This window comes from Silene latifolia, chromosome 3 (assembly GCF_048544455.1).
Source record: "Silene latifolia isolate original U9 population chromosome 3, ASM4854445v1, whole genome shotgun sequence".
Lineage (NCBI taxonomy): Eukaryota > Viridiplantae > Streptophyta > Magnoliopsida > Caryophyllales > Caryophyllaceae > Silene > Silene latifolia.
The window spans coordinates 110,415,860-110,433,544 of NC_133528.1; positions in this window are offsets into that span (position 1 = coordinate 110,415,860).

Genomic DNA, 17,685 nt, shown 5'->3' on the forward strand with positions numbered 1-17,685 from the left:
GTTAACAATCAGAGGTCATACTAACATGCAACGGGTCCTAAGGTGGGTCGAATTGGCCGAGACAAACAAAGGGTCAAAAGCGAGGAACGGAAGTTAGAAATTCGCTTTATTTATGCCCTACCTTGAACACGAGGATATGTAAATGAGACGGGGGTGTACGACCGACTGAAGTAGCGGTTTATTTTCCCATCTCAAGTCAACGCGGGTGTTCATGGTGGTACTTTAACTCATACTCGGACTAAACTAGTTTCATAGTTAATTTAAACGATAAATAAAAGCGATGAACAAACAAAAATAAACTATAAGAAAAACAAACATAAAAAACGAAATAAAAAAGGAGAAAGAGGAGGATTTGATGCACCCTAAACCTACATGTATCATTGACACCGTCTTGGGTCGTAATCGATGGTAGATTTTATCTCGAGAGGCCGTCGTCGACGAAGAAACAAAGCAAACACGCGTTTTGGGCAAATTTGGACAGCAACTTTCAAACGATGATTTCTCCCTCGTTTCACGATGAAAATTCGATTTAAAAGATGTTTTGAAAACTAGAAAGAGAGGAGAACAGAGATCTTAAAGCAACCCCTGCTTGTTTTGGGTTATTGGGCACGAAAAACGAGCACAAACAGAACTGGACAGACAAGAACAAACCGCGAAAACAGAGTGTATAACACTCTGTTTTTCGAGGGATTTCGTGTACTCTCAAGGGCAATTTGGCTCGTAAATCTTTGTCTAATGTATAGATGGATGTTATGAGGTTAATTAGGAACAAGAAAATCGAGTTTTGATGGAGGTTTGAGGGAGGAACGAATTGTTTTTCGAGGAGGACACACAAACAGTTTCAGTTTGTATGTCGGTTTTGTGGAGGGTTTTTGAGAGGCGATTAGGGTTTGTTTCTGAGGTTTAAAGCTTGTGAGTGATGGTAGGATGTGTGGATAACTTAGAGGAATGAATGTATGGTGAAGGGGTGGTATTTATAAGGCGTTAAAGTAGGGTAAAAGGGAGGAGAGGCAGACGGGCTCGGCTGAGCATAGCTGCTGTCCAGCAGCTTTTGGGGGGTTTCCTAGGGTTCGTTTGGGGGGTTTTCTTGGTGATTAAGGTAAGGTAATATGGGTAGGATATTAGGGTATGGGTTAGGGTTAATGGGCACGGGTTTTGGTGGTGTTTGGAGCGGGTTTTGGACTCGGGTTTGAGCTGCGAAACAGGGGGGCTGCTTTGTGTATGCGGGCTGTTTGGGGGGTGTTTAGGATGGGATTTGGGCCGTGGTTAAGGGGGTTCGAGCTGGGTTGGATGGGTAGAGGTCTAGGTTGGTTAGTGTACTCGATATTCGTGTCAACTCGTAAAGAAAACGGGCTCAAAAACCGAGCTAAAATCGGGCTTCAAAACACATGTTTAAAACGAGTTTTTCTCGATTTTTAAATCGATTTTTCAAATCAATTAACACATTAAAATAAATGATTTTTCAAATCATATATACTCATAAAATGATTTTTCAAATCAAATATTTATTTTATTTTCAATAAAATAAACTTAAGAAAATAAATTCAAAATAAAATAAAATAAATTGAAATCACCTTAAAAAAGACCTTAATTTAAATATCATTTAAATTAAAATACTCCGTCGACAACGCTCATTCTACATCGTAAAACGAACCCAAATAATGACAATGACAACTAAATAAATACATGTGTCCTATCATCATCGGGTGTTTATCGGGTTCTCTATAAATTCCAATATCGACGGATACGGGTATCTACAGAATGATCTCAGAAATTACAAACAAAACACTTGTGTTAAAACTCGTTTCTTGCTTAGAAACAAAACTGATTTGATTGAAACGCGATTTCGATTAAATTCCCGAGTTGTGGATCAATAGGTCTTGATCTCACTCACCTTGATTAAGTAATAGGTCTTGCTTGTTCAAAATACTATCTCAATTATACAAAATCAGAACTGGTCGTACCTAGTATGTTTGGTTCACCAAAAACAATCCGCTATTTTAAAAGCTCTCGTTGTCTAAATCGAACAGTTTGGGGATTGCGCGTACCTAGTACGAATAGTCCATATTTCTGTCCATTCGTTTAAGTTTCCGCTGCCCAAATCGTATCAGTTGGCGTCTTTTGGGCTCTATACCCGGTATCACCACACCAAAAGGAGAACTAGTTTCTCTTATACATAATTCATTCATTCTTATCAAATAATGATTCTATTCTTCCACCTTCTCTAAAAAACAAAAAGTAACATAAATTAGTTTATGTATGAACTTTGTTCTATAATTTCTAATACCTCAACATATATTAATAGAAGTAGCAATCCATAAATATTAGAAATTTATTTAAGGAGACTAATATTATTCTAGTTAAGGATATTATTAGTATTAAGGGATAGTCTTGGTGCAACTAAGAGGAGAGTTCCTAATATGGAGCTTGGGTTTTTGGAGGATCATCCTAATCTTATTTAAGCTCAAGATCTAGGTTTGGAAGGAGTCCAAATCTAGTGCCCATAAATCCGTCATAAATGTTTGTAAGAAATATGATTTTCCCTTATTTATGTTCTTTTAATTTTGCATGCAACTAGATCTAAGAGATAAATTAATGAGTAATTTATAAAATCTATCAAATAAGTTTAATAGGGGTTTTTGAACCTTTCAGAAATTGGTTAGATTGTGTTCTATTATTGTTTTTAGGATGAATTAGTATACTAATTTGTTCTATTATGCCTATTTGGATGAATTTTAGCTTGACTTAAGATGAAATTTTTGTCTTAAAATTTCAGAAAATGGCTCCTAAGAAAGGTACTTCTCAAGGTGCTACAAAGATAAGGAGAGGTGAGGTGGAAGCATCCCATGTCGCGGAGGATGTAGAGATGCAAGAGACACCAACTTGGCATGATCCGGAATATCGTAAAGTGGTTTCTACTACTAAAAGGCAATGGGAAAATTGGGGGCAACTTAAGAACCAAAGGTATGAGGGTTACAAAGTTTATTAATCATGCTTCTCTTAAACATATTGGAATAGACAAACGAGTTAAGGCATTGTTTACAAATCTTAACATGAAGCATGCCTACACCATGAACTATAAGACCTTCCCCAAACTTACACTTGAGTTCTTGAGTTCCTTTCAATTTCATAAATCTCAAAAGAAGGATCATATATATGGTATTAGTTTTCGATTTTTTAATCATGATTATAACATGTATCTTAGTGAATTTGCTGATATATTTCAATTGAAGCCTGAAAAGTTGCATACTGAGTCTTCCGAGTATTACAACCCCAAAATCACATGGCAATCCATTTCCCATTTCCCTTTTTAATTGGGACCATATTCCCCATCAATACGTTCACTATCCCAAATTTCGTATTTGGCAAAGGTTTATGGGGTGGACTTTCTTTGGTAGGAATGAACCTCACTTGGTGAGGAAAATATGTATGGTGGCTGGCTAGCAAAAAGGATCACCTTTGGGTGAAGCGGGTGAACTCAGTTTATATAAAGGGGCAAGAATGATGGTCCTATTCTCCTTCTTCTAGTGCTAGTTCTTCTTGGAGGAAATTGTGTTGGGTTAGAGATAGAATGAGGTATGGTTTTGAAAGCTGTGGTTGGGAGAGTAAGGGGTACACTATTAGGGGAGGATACATGTGGCTGGTTCCTGCTCAGTATAGGTTGCCCTGGTATGCTTTTATCTGGTCCAAGCTTAGTTTGCAAAAGCAATGCTTCATTTCTTGGTTGGCTGTGCAGCAGAGATTGTTGACCAGAGACAGATTGATCAGGCGTGGGATTTGTGTTGATGAGAGCTGTCTGTTATGTGTAGTTGAGGATGAAACTCATGAGCATATCTTCTTTGCTTATGAGTACAGTCAAAAGTGTCTGAATTTGGTTTCAACTTGGCTGAGCATTGCTATTCCATGGAAATCCACTGTTCAGTGGTGGCTTACCTGCAGGATTAAGCCGCTGCTGAGGAAGAAAATAATTGGTGCTAATGTATGCATTCTTTTCTATGAGATTTGGCAAGCAAAGAATGCTTGTTTGTATGAGCTGAAGTTGTTGTCTCCAAGTTTTATTTTGAAACAAATTAAGAATGTAATATGTAAATGACTTACTCATGTTCTTAGTTTACAAATGCAGGAAAAGCATGCCAACATGATTATGGGTATCATGTCCTAATCTATGTTGGGGTGTTGTATGATGTATTGGTTAGTTGGTTATTTATATTACTTAACTTTCACCAAAAAAAAAACACTTGGTGCTTTTCTTAATGTTAATGGTGATGAGTGATGCGTGTCTTTTATATAAGGTTTATACCTCATTTTTTACACGCATTTCTGTACTATTTATGTAGCATCTGGCTACAAATACCCCCGAATATTCTACTTTGGTTCGTTTTACGTAATTTGCAGGAATTAACCGAAGAGGAGCTAAATCGAGCCTAATTTGTCCCAATTGCATGCATTCATGGAGAATAGGGAGCCGGAGCTTCGAAATCTAACACTCGGAAGACGCGTGACCTGGGTTCGGGAAGTAATTCAAGGTCTAACGAGCTTAAACAGCTCGATCGAGTGATTTATTGCTCGATCGAATGCTTTTATTTGCCTAAGTTACTCGATTGGCCACTTTTGAGTACACACAAGAGGAGACAAGCAAGGACTACTCGATCGAGTAGTTTATTGCTACTCGATCGAGGGGATTGACACATAACTGCTCGATCGAGTAGTTTATTCTTACTCGATCGAGTGGTTTTTCTTTCCTTAGTTAATTTCCGCCTAATTATTTTATGGGCTTTTGTAATTAGTACATAGATTAGGTTTTAGGATGGATTTTTAGTATAAGACTGAAGGAGTGAACTACGTTACTCCTCTCTTCTCTCGTTCGTTCATTTTCACGATATACTTTGTTACTGTTCTTTGGATTTGGCTCTTCCCTTATACTTTTGCTACTCGGATTCAGATTGTATTGGTATTATTATTCTTCATTAATCTTTTAATCCTTTTTATTGCTTTAATTCCTTCTTCCCTATATTAGTTATCGTAATTACTTTAATTCAATTCTTATTAGTCTTTTATAATGTTGAATTCCAATCATCTATTTCTTGTTATTGATAATTCGATGGTTATGAGTAGCTAATTCCCCTCTGCTAAGACTCTAGGGGATCCATAATCATGAAGGGAGAGTAATCAATTTATTGGGTTAATGCTGATATTGTCTTTGTTGGTTAAATGTTACAATTAACTGTATCCGTCTAATTGAGTCGACGCAGTTAGACATTTATTTCTTACTGATCCTTGACCTGGACCGAAAGGTTGGAAAAGGCGAGACTAGTAGCGAACAATAGGGTATTGCAGTGAGGGCGAAAGTTAAGTTGTTTACACTTTAGGGCGAATTGAGACCGAAAGGAGATTTTCACTGCTCCTTAGACCGTATTAGCATTGACCTGAGACCTAGATTACTCGACTGAATGATTATGGTGAACCGTTTGTCTTAGCTATTTCTTCCTATCTGTTTAACTCCTTTCTTTTATTCTCTTTTCCTTATTCCTATTAGTTTAAAACATCACATTTAAAAACCCCTTCATTTGGTTACCTTGACGAACTTAGAATAAGCTGACAAATTCCTATCTCTCTGTGGAATCAACCCGACTTCCCTAGCTATATTAGTTAGAGCCAGTTGGTATTTTTGACAGGTACGCGACAGACGTGTCAAATTTTGGCGCCGTTGCCGGGGAGGTGGCGCAATTTTGTTGCTTTAATTAAGTTTGTCTCTCGTCTCAAGGAATTTATTCCTTGTGGCTGATCTCATTTTTTGCAAGTTTTGATTAATTTTGCAGGTTGTTCATTGCTTTGTAAGTCTATCTGCCAGAATGTCTAAATTACAAGGTTGTTCGATCACTGAGCATATAGAGCCATGTGGTAGATGTGGCGAGGAAGGGCATGACCCTATTGAATGTATGGCAAGTGTAGAGCGTGCCCTTGCTTATAAGAAATACAAGCAAGGAGTTCCTTTTTCTCAGCTGTATGAGGAAATAAAGAATGTCTCTACCCCTTCTACGCGATCTGCATGTAGCCCGGTTTCTCCTTTCGCAAATGAAGAAGTTGCTGAATTAAAATCCTTTGTGATGAGCATGTGCGATAGTAAGGACACGGTCATAGCGGAATTGAGGGAACAAGTCGCGCAGTTAACACTCGCGAAAGACCAAGCCGAGCTTCTACCGACATGCAATTCAGTTAGTGCAACGAATTTCCAAGTTGGCTTTACTTATGAAAAGCCAAAAGTACCAGAAGACGGGGTTTTGATAGCTGACGATACCCCGGAGGATGATTTGGACGAGTTTTTGGAAGAAATACTTGCTGCGTGTGCTGTAAACACTCGATCGAGTGATTTTTCTACTCGATCGAGCAATTTAATTCATCCTACCACTCGATCGAGTGAAAATACTGGTCGATCGAGGAGTGCACAAGTTGATGTTGGTCGATCGAGTGATTTTCTTACTCGATCGAGTAAGTTTGCTGAGGAAATCACTCGATCGAGTGATAAAAATGGTCGATCGAGTGAAACAGAAGAAGAAAATGGTCGATCGACTGATAAAAGTACTCGATCGAGTACTTTAAGTGGCGGGGATCCTAATTTACTATCTAATACCGCCACCGTGTCATCTTCCCCTGCTGTGGAGACGTCACGCATTGATAAGGGTAAAGAAAAAGTTGCGGGGCCACTCATCGCTACCGGGGTGCCCTTCCCAAGTCGTCTGAAGGACGCAAAGATCGAGCAACAGTACGGTAAGTTTGTGGACATCGTGAAGAACCTCGAGGTAACTGTCCCTTTTTCCGAACTTGTTACTCAGGTACCCACTTAGGCTAAGTTTATGAAAGATATTGTGACGCGTAAGAGAAATTTAAGTGAATTTGAGACGATTTCATTTATGGAAGAGTCTAGTAATTTTCTTTTGAATAAGGGTCCACCTAAAATGAAAGACTCGGGCAGTTTTTCCATTACCTGTATTATAGGCAACATGGTCATTGACAAGGCTCTCTGTGATTTAGGAGCTAGTGTTAGTGTCATGCCCCTTCCTGTCTGCAAGAAACTGAACATGAGTCATTTTAAAGTGACTAACATTACCCTACAGATGGCTGATAGATCTGTTAGGAGGCCCTTAGGTGTCTTAGAGGACGTGCCTGTGAAAATAGGCAAGCTCTTTATTCCAGTAGATTTCATTGTTTTGGATATAGCTGAGGACACCCGGACCCAAATTATCTTAGGAAGACCATTCCTTTGTACAGCTGGGGCTGTTATTCATGTCAGACAAGGCCGTTTGACTCTTGCAGTAGGGGATGACGCTATCACTTTCAGTCTGCCTAGTACTTTGGCTTGACCAATGATAGAGGATACTTGCTATTCGGTTGATATTATTGACGAGTCTATTTATGACTTCTGGTCGGGTTCTTTTATGAAGGACCCACTAGAAGCTCTTATGCTTTTTGATGAGTGTGCAGATAGCCCAGACGACAATGACGCTGCGTTGGATTTGCTTGTTGATGATTTAGATGAGCATGAGGGAGAGCAAGTGGAACAAATGATTAGCACTCTTTATTCCATTGAGGTAAAGGTACCGGAACGTAAGCCACTCCCTTCTCATCTTAAATATGTTTTCTTAGACGATACAGAGCAATATCCAGTCATTGTCAGTGTTAAGCTTAATGATGATCAGCTGACTTCTTTGCTAGTTGTACTTAAGAAAAACAGGAAGGCAATGGGTTATTCACTGGACGATATCAAGGGGATTAGTCCCAATGTTTGTATGCACAGGATAGAGCTGGAGGAAGATCACAAACCTTGCAGACAGGGTCAGCGCCGGCTGAACCAGAAGATGCAGGATGTTATGATGGCTGAGGTAATGAAGCTGCTAGACGCAGGTATTATTTATTCTGTTGGTAATTCTAGATGGGTAAGTCCAGTACAGGTGGTCCCGAAGAAAGGAGGGACAACTGTAGTTAAGAATGATAAGGATGAATTAATACCTACTCGAGTAGTGACTGGTTGGCGGATGTGCATAGATTTACAGGCGGTGAATGCCGCCACCAAGAAAGATCACTTTCCCCTTCCTTTTATTGATCAAATGGTAGAAAGGTTAGCTTCTCATAAATTTTTCTGCTATTTAGACGGGTATTCAGGGTTCTTTCAGATCCCTATCCACCCAGACGATCAAGCTAAGACTACATGTACTTGTCCTCAGGGCGTTTTTGCTTATCGCAGGATGCCTTTTGGTTTGTGTAATGCCCCTGCCACCTTTCAAAGGTGCATGATGGGGATATTTTCAGAGTATATTGAGTCTATTATGGAAGTTTTCATGGACGATTTCAGTGTTTATGGAAGTGATTTTTCAAACTGTCTGTCTAACCTTGAGAAAGTGTTGCAGCGCTGTATTGAGGTTAATCTTGTGCTGAACTGGGAGAAGTGCCACTTTATGGTCAACGAGGGAATTGTCTTAGGGCACTTAGTTTCTGATAGGGGAATAGAGGTTGATAAAGCGAAGGTGGAAGTGATTCAGCAATTACCACCTCCTGTTAATGTTAAGGGGGTGAGGAGTTTCCTTGGTCACGCCGGCTTTTATCGCCGGTTTATTAGGGATTTCTCAAAGATTGCTAAACCACTTACACAGTTGCTACTTAAGGATGCTAGCTTTTGTGTTTACTGATGATTGTCTTTCTGCTTTTAACAGGTTAAAGCAGGCTTTAGTCTCAGCGTCGATCATACAACCTCCCGACTGGGACTTGCCATTTGAGATTATGTGTGATGCGAGTGACTATGCACTAGGAGCGGTGCTAGGCCAAACGAGCCGAACTCTGGATGAGGCTCAAGTGAAGTACACTACCACTGAGAAAGAGCTGCTAGCTGTAGTTTATGCCTTAGAGAAGTTTCGTAATTATTTAGTTGGGTCAGAAGTTACTGTTTTTACTGACCATGCAGCTTTGAGGCATCTCCTTGCTAAGAAGGAGGCTAAACCACGGCTACTGAGATGGATACTCCTTCAGGAGTTTGATTTGCAGATTAAGGATAAGAAAGGAGCTGAGAACGTTGTAGCTGATCACTTGTCGCGACTGATGCGACAAGAAGGGGAAGACTCTCTACCTATTGATGATTCTTTTCCTGACGATACTTTAATTGCTGTTATATCGTCTATTGTAGACCAAAAGCCTTGGTATGCAGATATAGCTAACTTCGTTGTCAGTGGCAAGCTGCCGCCTGACCTTTCTCATCAGCAGAGGAAGCGTTTTCTGTATAACGCTAAGCAGTATTTCCGGGATGATCCTTATTTGTTTAAGGAATGTGTAGACGGTCTTTATAGACGGTGTATTCCGCAGTGGGAGGCCAAAGCAGTCCTGGAGGGCTATCACTCCTCTTCCTATGGTGGTCACCACGGTCCATCGCGCACCGTGGCTAAGGTACTTCAGTCTGGTTTTTACTGGCCTTCTTTGTTTGCTGATGCTAAGTCTTTTGTTTCAGCTTGTGATGCTTGCCAACGATCAGGGAACATTTCAAAGAGACATGAGATGCCACAGAACGGTATCTTAGAGGTTGAGGTTTTCGATGTCTGGGGCATTGATTTCCATGGACCGTTCCCATCCAGTAAAGGTAACAGGTATGTCTTAGTGGCTGTAGACTATGTATCAAAATGGGTTGAGGCAATCGCCTCACCCCATTGTGATGCTAAGACCGTGATAAAGATGTTTAAAAAGATCATATTCCCCCGATTTGGTGTCCCTAGGGTCGTCATTAGTGATGGGGGGATGCATTTTAAAGAAAAGAAACAAACTTTAATTCTGTCTAGAGTTGGTGTCCAACACCGGCGTGGTCTGGGGTATCATCCCCAAACTAGTGGTCAGGTAGAGGTCTCTAATCGCGAGTTGAAAGAGATCTTGTCTAAGGTAGTTTCTAAATCACGGAAGGACTGGAGTCTTAAGCTAGATGACACATTATGGGCTTACAGAACTGCCTTTAAGACACCAATTGGTGCATCACCTTATAGGCTAGTTTATGGGAAATCGTGTCACTTACCTGTTGAATTGGAATGTAAGGCCTGGTTGGCAATTCGTGAGCTTAATTATGATCCTAAGTTGTGTGGTCAGAATTGTCTTTTGCAGCAAGACGAATTGGAAGAGTTTAGGCTTAATGCCTATGATAGCTCGCGCATTTACAAAGAAAAGACGAAGAGATGGCATGACAAGAGAATCCTACCTCGGGAGTTTCATGTTGGGCAAAAGGTGCTGCTGTTTAATGCCCGGTTGAGATTATTTCCTGGCAAGCTGAAGTCCAGGTGGAGTGGTCCTTATACGGTGACAGCTGTTACCAAATTTGGATCCGTGGAGCTTGAAGATTCCAAAGGTCATAGGTTCAAGGTGAATGGCCAATATGTGAAGCATTACCCCGAGGCGAATGAAGCAGACAATCGTGTTGAAGTCTTGCGCTTCGACGAGCTTGATGCGCCAGTTAATTGATGCCATAAAGGTCGTGCGGGACCTCTTAAACCAGCGCTCTCCGGGAGGCAGCCCGGACTGTTTTACTGTACTTTTGTTAAACATTTTATTTTTCCTTAGCTTATTGTTGAACTTTATACGCTGTTTTACGAACTCCCTATGTATTTCCTTGCTTTAATTGCGTGTTTTGCAGGTCTAAGTACTCGATCGAGCGGTTTTCAGCTCGATCGAGCACTTTTTGGGATAGTTTTCACTCGATCGAGTGATAATTATCCTCGATCGACCATTTCCAAAATTACGTTCACTCGATCGAGCGGTTTTCTACTCGATCGAGTCCTTCCATGCACCAGTTCACTCGATCGAGCTGTTCTAAGTGCTCGATCGAGTAGTTTTGACTCCCAACTGATGTTTTTCGTCTATGGAGCTACTGTTTGACTTTCTTTGACCTCCCATGTTCATGGTCGGTTTGGGGAGGTCCCTCCTTATGACGTTTTGTAAGTTTTCCGACTCCACTTATCCTTTTCTCTTCAGTTTGCATTTCTTTCCCTATTTTTGGTACAATGAGGGCATTGTACGGTTTGGTTTGGGGAGGTATGCATCCATATCTGTGTCTGCATGTTTCCTTGCATTTTTGCTTGAACGTTTACTTATTTCCGCATGCATTGTTATTTTAATTAATTCCAAAAATCATATAAAAACCATAAAATTTCAAAATTTTCATGTTTAAATTGAGTCGGAACGTTTGAACATTGACGCTACTTTGAATCCTTACTTGAACCTTGCATATTCTTGACATTTAGTTGGCATAATTATGTGCATAATCTACGAGTTTTTGTTTCTCTCTTATCTGAACGAATAGACTTGATTCATTGTGTCGGCAAGCTACATTACATTCTGAGGTTAGAGCTTTATAAACTGGTGACATTCATGACCGGTTTCATTTAGGATGTGTGTAGTACTCTCTTTAAGGCATGTAACATCAATTTGCATAAGCATGAGTCTAGACTTCTTAATACCTGTATGCATTCGGTCTGTGGATGGTGACACATGTTAGGAGAGGCATTCCCTTTATTTCATTCTACCCATGAGCCCCACATAGCCAAATTGCCTTTTTGTCCTATTAGCTACTTTCTATAATACTTCCTACCCTAGCCGAGCTAGTGACGAGTAGTTTTTGGAATGTTTTATTGCAATATGGTTATTTTATCTGATTTCAGAAGATGGTGGAAGAATTGAGGGGAATGAAAAGAAAGGAAAAAAAAAAGAAGGAATTGTTGAAAAAAAAATGAAACGGAAAAAAAAATGGAATAAGAAAAGAAGAAGAAAAGAAAAGAAAAATCATGTCGAAGAAAAAAAGAAATTGGATAATGATTTTCACTCCCATGTCTTATTTATATCTTATGGGGAGTTGACGAGTTCTTGGTGTTTGTGAGTTTAGTGCATAATTTTTGCACCATTTCATCTTGCTATATTGAGTACGAAGTTGGGATGCAGTCTATATTTGGATCCGTTGTTGCTAGCCTGGCTATTAAATCCACATATCCAAATTCATCTTAGCCCCTTTTTACCCAATACCTCACTTACCCAAATGTAAGTCCTCGGCATGTGTCTTGGTCATTAGTATGGTTGGAATGCATATGTACGGTTGTAGAGACTTTATTCATGTTAACTGCATGCATGTTCTTATAGGTCGAGTTAGGTGAGTGTCTTACTTCTTCCTATCTTTCACATTTACACTCACCTTGTACCTAATTTTGAGTGATGAGCGACCCGTGAGAGTCCGATATCTTTTGAGTCTTGCAAGGTCGACGGTTTAGTAAGTTTGAGACATTGATTTAACTCGTTTGCACTTCTCATTTGCCACTTCGTCAAGTTGTTGCATTAAATTGGTTTTAGTGGGTAATTTGTAGCTGATGCGTTGGTCCCGTTCCACTGTTTTTCCTTAGTTGCATTCTCTTTTTGCATGGGGACAAGCAAAGGTTTGGTTTGGGGAGGTTTGATGCGTGTCTTTTATATAAGGTTTATACCTCATTTTTACACGCATTTCTGTACTATTTATGTAGCATCTGGCTACAAATACCCCCGAATATTCTACTTTGGTTCGTTTTACGTAATTTGCAGGAATTAACCGAAGAGGAGCTAAATCGAGCCTAATTTGTCCCAATTGCAAGCATTCATGGAGAATAAGGAGCCGGAGCTTGGAAATCTAACACTCAGAAGACGCGTGACCTGGGTTCGGGAAGTAATTCAAGGTCTAACGAGCTTAAACAACTCGATCGAGTGATTTATTGCTCGATCGAATGCTTTTATTTGCCTAAGTTACTCGATTGACCACTTTTGAGTACACACAAGAGGAGACAAGCAAGGACTACTCGATCGAGTAGTTTATTGCTACTCGATCGAGGGGATTGACACATAACTGCTCGATCGAGTAGTTTATTCTTACTCGATCGAGTGGTTTTTCCTTCCTTAGTTAATTTCTGCCTAATTATTTTATGGGCTTTTGTAATTAGTCCATAGATTAGGTTTTAGGATGGATTTTTAGTATAAGACTGAAGGAGTGAACTACGTTACTCCTCTCTTCTCTCGTTCGTTCATTTTCATGATATACTTTGTTACTGTTCTTTGGATTTGGCTCTTCCCTTATACTTTTGCTACTCGGATTCAGATTGTATTGGTATTATTATTCTTCTTTAATTTTTTAATCCTTTTTATTGCTTTAATTCCTTCTTCCCTATATTAGTTATCGTAATTACTTTAATTCAATTCTTATTAGTCTTTTATAATGTTGAATTCCAATCATCTATTTCTTGTTATTGATAATTCATTGGTTATGAGTAGCTAATTCCCCTCTGCTAAGACTATAGGGGATCCATAATCATGAAGGGAGAGTAATCGATTTATTGGGTTAATGCTGATATTGTCTTTGTTGGTTAAATGTTACAATTAACTGTATCCGTCTAATTGAGTCGACGCAGTTAGACATTTATTTCTTAGTGATCCTTGACCTGGACCGAAAGGTTGGAAAAGGCGAGACTAGTAGCGAACAATAGGGTATTGCAGTGAGGGCGAAAGTTAAGCTGTTTACACTTTAGGGCGAATTGAGACCGAAAGGAGATTTTTACTGCTCCTTAGACCGTATTAGCATTGACCTGAGACCTAGATTACTCGACTGAATGATTATGGTGAACCGTTTGTCTTAGCTGTTTCTGCCTATCTGTTTAACTCCTTTCTTTTATTCTCTTTTCCTTATTCCTATTAGTTTAGAACATCACATTTAAAAACCCCCCCATTTGGTTACCTTGACGAACTTAGAATAAGCTGACAAATTCCTACCTCTCTGTGGATTCGACCCGACTTCCCTAGCTATATTAGTTAGAGCCAGTTGGTATTTTTGACAGGTACACGACAGACGTGTCAATGAGAATTGGGGGATTAATATCCCCTACCATTTTGCCACACACTTGACCAAACAATGTAACAAGAACAATAGTGCCATTGTCATGGGCGGGTTGGTCACTAAAATTGCTCACAAGTTATGCAAGTTTAACCAAGAGAAAACACAATTGGTACCTTTGACTTATTTTTTATCTTTGGATTGGTTTAGAAATTCTCATCCGAACATGATTTGGAAAATTGCTAAAAATGACTCAATAAGTCTACCATATGAGATTTCGGAACTGAAGGCCGTAGTCCATACTAAATCCTGCCGTTCGGCCACCTTTGAGCCCGTGACTTAACTTTTGCCCCTAATACAAGAGACATCCTCCACCATTGAGCAACATGAGAGAGGTCAATCCTCTCATGCTCGACACTCTACCTCTAACGTTGATATGATGGGTATGATGAGAGACTTAAGCCTTAATGTTAATGTCATTCGTGATAACCAAAGACTTGATTTGTACCCCATATATTATCATTTTTCTAGGCAAGGGGTTATCCAACCCGAGGGACCACACCCATCATTCTATAACTATCCCCCGGGTGGATTCCCTGTAAGTTTCAAAAACCCCTATTAAACTTTTTTAATAGATTTTATAAATTACTCTTAATTTAAGTTATGTGGATCTAGTTGCATGCAAGATGATATTATACAAAAAAGGAGAAAACGATTTTCTTACATACATTTGTGATGGATTTAAGGCACTAGATTTGGGCTCCTCCCAAATCTAGATCTTGAGCTACATAAGATATTGGGTGATCCTCCAAAACCTTCAAGTATTCATTGTGGAATACTTCCTCTTAGTTGCACCAAGACTATCCCTCAATCCTATTAATCTTATTAACTAGATAATATTAATAGTACACCTTAAATTTTAATCTAATAAAATTACTACACATTTAGTAATATTTTATATTAGATCCATGAACAAAATTTTTAAATAAAACAATATTATGTGAGATGTAGAGAGAAAAAGAGCATAAGAAGAATCTTTGAAAATGAGAGTACCTTCTAATGATGCCCGCGACATGCATTTGCCTTCTCAATGTCCTAGCTTAGGAGTCTAGTTTAGGGTAGTCATGATCATGTTTTCGATTAAAAAACAATAAACCATAAAACCCTAAATAACCCACTTAAAAAAAATGGCACCCCTTTTGTAAAATGGACTCCCTTTTATCTTTTGTAATTTGCCATTTGTAATATGTGTGACATGTGACATGTGACATGTGACATGTAACATGTCATTAGGCATAATAATACATATTTAATAAATTAAATATCATTATATAATAAATAAAATCACATTTAACAAATTAACAAGTAATTCCCAATTACATGTATATAAAATGGGTCACATTAGGTCTAGTTAATATAATCTACAACATTTTGCAATTATGATTAACCAATTACTCGTATCTCAAATGTTTCATAAACATTAATCAATTTTAGTAATATAACATATTAATTACTAAATTGAATCTTATTTAATCACATTACAATAAGATATAATATTCTCTCCTATATATCAATTTGTTCAATTTAAGGATTAATCAATCTGTATCGTCATACAATCGATTAACTTTACAATTAAGGGAATCGTCCTTTAGGTGTGACCTTAAGGAATCAACTGACCACCACCGTCAAACGACAGTAATGTGAAACTCTAGTTAGCCAATCATTACCGATTAATGTTGATCATTTGACTATATATATTGAATCATTCCTTACGTATTCTTATCACGAGTTTCAATAATGTGATCGCACCATTTTTGAGGACACATACTCCAACAATCTCCCACTTGTCCGAGACAAGTGTGCGTCACCAATTCTCTTGTCCTATTACAATCTCCCACTCAACGCAAGGTGTCTTATAGGTCGTACTTGCATGTGATCATATCAAGAGTGGTTTCCTCGATCTGGAGAGTAACTGTTTAACCGGAATTATCTACCGTAGATACTTTCCGAGCGTGGCCACGCATTTCCAGTTCACTACTCCTCGAGTGGCCTTGAGATTTCAAATAACCCTGATAAGGGGTGGACAATTCCTATCGCATTATTCCCTTCGTACACCCACAGTTCATCATGACCCAAAAGATGCACACTCACCCTTTTTGACAGAATGGCTTGGGGCAAAAATCAAAGTCAATCAGAAACTGTGTCGATTTGGGCGAACAGTCTCTAGTCAAAGAATCGAATCAAAAGAATACTATAGTAGCTCTCGCCATGACCAGGCCATATAAAATTTCCAGAACTCTATTAGCGGTCACTGCCCGACAAAGTGTCCCATACAGTCTGCCTATGTGATCGACTAGTCATTCCTTATGACCCTATGGCACTTGAACTTGCCATCAATCGACTCACACTCTAGTCACTAGGAGACGTCACCTCATAAAAGTGACAAGGGTCGAATACAATGTTAATCCAGTTCACATTAATAGGGTTCAACATTGTCTCGACAACCTATTTGGGAATACAAAGCATTAAAGAAAAGAGTTTTGAATAAAAATCAAACGATGAGTGTATTATCACATATGTAAAATTTATACAATATCAATTTCTACATAATCTATAATTCATTTTTAAATCTTGTATATAGTTGATCATCTCAATTCAATTGAAATGACATGACTTATCATGCTAAGCCTATGAGAAGGCTTTGGTTAGTAAGTCTTAGCAACACTTTGCACTTTCCCTAACCTTACTATATACTATTTCCTATTCTTGTGTATAATCTAGTATTATAAGAACTTCTTTGAGTACGTGTCTAGATCCAATCAGAACATAGCCTTTCTTGCCTTTGAATAACTCCCACTGTCCTCACAGTGTGTAGGGGTAGGACCTTCGGTTATTGGAACGAACTACAATAGTTCCTCCAATTCACAAAACCTAATCCTAACATCATCCCCTCCTTCTTGCATATCACATTACTGCAAGTGTACTCAATTTCTGTTGTATATATCCCATTGTTCAACTGCCTAGGGCGTTTCTAGCAGATATCCTCCTTAAATATTTTAGCTAAGGTGATTCTCTAACCATCCTTATGTATTTAGAATATGGTTATCGTGTAACACCTTGGACATAAATCCATATCATTTCTAATCACTTTAGCTTCATCTCTTTAGTGCTTCATGAGTACTAACCAATGAACTAAATGGCTATATATTGACTTTTATTAAGATTCGATTTGTAACATCTCGTCATACTCCAAGTATACGAAGTTTAAGAATGGTGATACATCTTAGCGTAATGAATTAATCCCGCAGCGAAAACATGTGGATTCAGTTTTTACATGTTCAAAACCTTTGAACTTGTCAAGATTCTTATTAACATAAGAATATTAACTTTATGCTAATATCCATCGAACTGGATATCTTAGAGATGTATTATTCTTCTCCTAAGTCTTTCATCATTCACAATGATCAATATGTCCCTTACATATTAGACTAGTAACACCACATTACTCCCACTAAACTCCATGTATAAACAGAACTACTCGACAATTTGAGACATGTTTATCACATGATCAAAAACATATAACTCAACTCCTTAACTTTTACTTAAGATTTCTTCTTAAGTTTGTATCCTACCTTAGGATAGTTGCGATTTAGAAAACTCATGCAAGATAATTTTAAAATCCAACTATATCAAATCATATCCGAATACAATGAAGCGTTGTTGTTGCGTGAAAAACCCTTTGCCACCAACCAACCAAGCTAAATAAACATTTTCATGTTTATGCTTACTTCGGATCCTTATAGAGTTGAGACTAGATAAAGCAT